This window comes from Leptonychotes weddellii, chromosome 4 (assembly GCF_054177405.1).
Source record: "Leptonychotes weddellii isolate Sample4059 chromosome 4, ASM5417740v2, whole genome shotgun sequence".
NCBI classification, from domain to species: Eukaryota; Metazoa; Chordata; class Mammalia; order Carnivora; family Phocidae; genus Leptonychotes; species Leptonychotes weddellii.
Genome location: NC_138372.1, coordinates 156,737,359 through 156,740,997, shown reverse-complemented (window position 1 = coordinate 156,740,997; position 3,639 = coordinate 156,737,359).

The following is a 3,639-nucleotide window of genomic DNA, read 5'->3' as shown; positions in this document are numbered from 1 at the left end:
GTGGGAGAGGGAGAAGCAGGCTCCCCGCAGAGCAGGGAGCCTGATGCGGGACTCGATCCCAGGACCCTGGGATCATGACCTGAGCTGAAGGCAGTCGCTTAACCAACTGAGCCACCCAGGCGCCCCCCTTGGCCCCTTTCTAAATGTGACCTTTCCCACCTGGAAAGTGGGGACTGTACTACAGAACCTGCTGTATTGATCTCAGAGGATCATTGGTTTTTTTTTAAAGATTTTATTTATTTATTTGAGAGAGAGAATGAGAGAGAGAGCACATGAGAGGGGGGAGGGTCAGAGGGAGAAGCAGACTCCCTGCCGAGCAGGGAGCCTGATGCGGGACTCGATCCCGCGACTCCGGGATCATGACCTGAGCCGAAGGCAGTCACTCAACCAACTGAGCCACCCAGGCGCCCCAGGATCATTGTTTTTTGTTTTGGTTTTTTTGGGTTGTTTTTTGGTTCTTGTTTCTTGTTTTTGTTTTGGTGGTGGTGGGGTTGGGGAGGGGATTGTTTGCTTGTTTTAGGACTGCGTAAGCTTGGGGGCTGGTTAAGAAAACCTGGTGGGCTCTCTTATGGGTTATACTCCCTGCACCTATTCACCGGTTGATCTTCTCATGTGTTACTAGATCAACACTACATTTTTCGTTGTGCCTGAAACCTCATGGTGATTGGGACTCATTTTCAGATGACAAGACTGTGAATGTAGGGAGTTTGGATGCTGCCGTTCTTTCCGAGACCATGTTCATCCAGTTGCAGGAGTTGGGTATTTCTCAGGCTAGGCTCCAGTGGGTGCAGTAGGTGTTCTGGGGTGATTGCCTGGGGCGACCCCCTCTTCTCCAAGAGCATGCTCAGACCTTAGAGTCGGTCCCTGTGCCCTGGTCAGTACTGTGTAAGTGCCCATCCTCCCCACCCCTACTGGCCATGGACAATTCGATTTTTCTAGAGGTGTCTACCTGGCCCATGCCGCACTAATTAAATTTCTTCCCTGGAATTTGGAATTTGGAGGAAAGGGACAGAGACTGGGATTTGCATGCCTGGCAGCACCAGCAATGAAGGCCAGTCAGCCGTTGACACACTCTGCTGTTTTTTCTTAAGTGTTTGATGGAATTTACCAGTGACCCATCTGGCTTTGTGGAGACATTTCTTTTTATTATGAATTCAATTTTAAAAATAGATATAGCAGTATTCGAGTCATTCCTCTCTTGTTAGTTTCCAGCAGTTGTGTTGTCCAAAGAATTTGTCCAGTTGCCAAAGTTATTGCTAAAGTTATTTATGATAATTGACTTATTATCCTAATATCTGTAGGTTATGTACTTATAGCCCCTTTTTTATTGCTAATATTAGCAACTTTGTTTTCCCTGTTTTTTCTTTACTATTTTTGGCTTTGTTAACTCTTCTATTATTTGTTTTCCTGGTTGTTAACTATTTCATTGATTTCTGATCTTTTATTTTCTTTCCTTGTACCTTGGATTTAATTGCTTTTATTTCTTTTTACTTTTTAAGGTGGAATTGGGATGATTTACTTTAAACACCTCTCCTTTTTTTATTGAGATATAATTGATGTATAACATTATATAAATTTAAGGTATACAACATTTTGATTGATACATTTATACATTGCAGTCTGATTACCACCATAGCATTAGCTAACACTTCTATCACATTACATAATTATTATTTCCTTTTTTTATGTGAACAATTAAGTTCTAGTCTCTTAGCAACTTTACAGTTAGTATAATATGGTTATTGCTATTGTGGTTTAGGTCTCCCAAGACTTATTTATCTACTTGTTGCAGGTTTGTACCCTTAAACAACATCTCCCCAATTCTCTCATCCCTCCAGCCCTGGTAACCACCATTGTGGTGGTTTTACAAATTTGGCTTTTTTATATTCCACCTATAGGTGATATTATACAGTATTTTTCTTTCTCAGTCTGACTTAGCTCTCTTAACATAAAGCCCTCAAGGGCCATCCATGTTGTCACCAACTGCAGGATTTCCTTTTTCCTCATGGAATATCCTGTGGTATATAGATAGATAGATAGATAGATAGATAGATAGATAGATAGATAGATATAGATATAGATGTAGACATATATCTATCTCCATTCATCTGTTGATGGACACTTAAGTTGTGTTGATATCTTGGCTATCACTAATAATGCTGCAATAAACATGAGAATGCAGATATCCTTTTTTTTAGATTTTATTTTATTTATTTGCCAGAGAGAGAGAGAGAGAGAGAGAAGCAGGCTCCCGTTGAGCAAGCAGCCTGATGTGGTACTTGATCCCAGGACCCTGGGATCATGACCTGAGCCGAAGGCAGACACTTAATTATCTGAGCCACCCAGGCGCCCGAGAATATCTTTTTAATATTCTGTTTTTATCCTATATATATCCTTTGAATATATACCCAGAAGTGGGATTGCTGGATCATATGGTAGCTATATTTTTAACTTTTTGAGGAATTTCCATACTGTTTCCCATAGTGGCTGTACCAATTTGCATTCCCACCAGCCGTGTACTGGGGTTCTCTCTTCTCCACATCCTTGCCAACATTTGTCTCTTGTCTTCTTCATGATAGTCATTCTAACAGGTGTGAGGGGATATCTCACTGCAGCTTTGATTTACATTTTCCTGATGATTAGTGATGGTGAGCATCTTTTCACGAACCTGCTGGCCATTTGGATGTCTTTCTTGGAAAAATGTATTTAGTTCCTCTGCCCATTGTTTATTCAGATATTTTTATTTTTTAAATTAAAATGTATTTTGTTATTGATTTTATTATTTATTTATTAAAGATTTATTTATTTATTTGAGAGAGTGTGGGGGGAGGGGCAAAGGGGGAGAGAGAGAGAGAATCTCAAGCAGACTCCCCACTGAGTGTGGAGCCAACGCAGGGCTCAATCCCAGGACCCTGAGATCATGACCTGAGCCGAAGTCAGACGCTTAATGCACTGAGCCACCTGGGTGCCCCAAATTAAAATTTATTTTAGATACTAGTAGATTTACTTACAGTTGTGTGCTTTTGTTGTTGTTATTGAGTTGCATGAGATCTTTAGATATTAACCACTTACCCAGTTTATGTTTTCAAATATTTTCTTCCATTTCGTAGATTGCCTTTTCATTTGTGGATCTTTTCTTTTGCTGTGCAGAAGATTTTTAGCTTGATGTGGTCCCACTTGTTGACTTTTGCTTCTATTGTTTGTGTTTTTGGTGTCACATCCAAAAGATCATTGCCAAGACTAATGTCAAGGAGCTTCTTCCCTGTGTTTTCTTCTAGGAGTTTTATGTATCAGGTCTTAGACTTAGATCTGTAAAACATTTTGAGCTAATTTCCTCCTCCTTTTTCCTAATACAAGTTATTAAAACTGTATATTTCCCCCTACATACTGTTTTAGCTGCATCTCACACATTTTGATATGTAGTATTTTTTATCATTTACAAGTGTGTTCATATTGTACTGAATAACATATGAGACTGTTGAATCATAATACAGGTCTGAAATGAATATATGTTAATTATACTTGAATTTAAAAAATAAAACAAAATAGAAAAAAATTTGCATGTCAGTTGAAATTTTATATATATACATATATATTATATATATAAAACTTCAACTTTGACATATACATTTTAAGAAT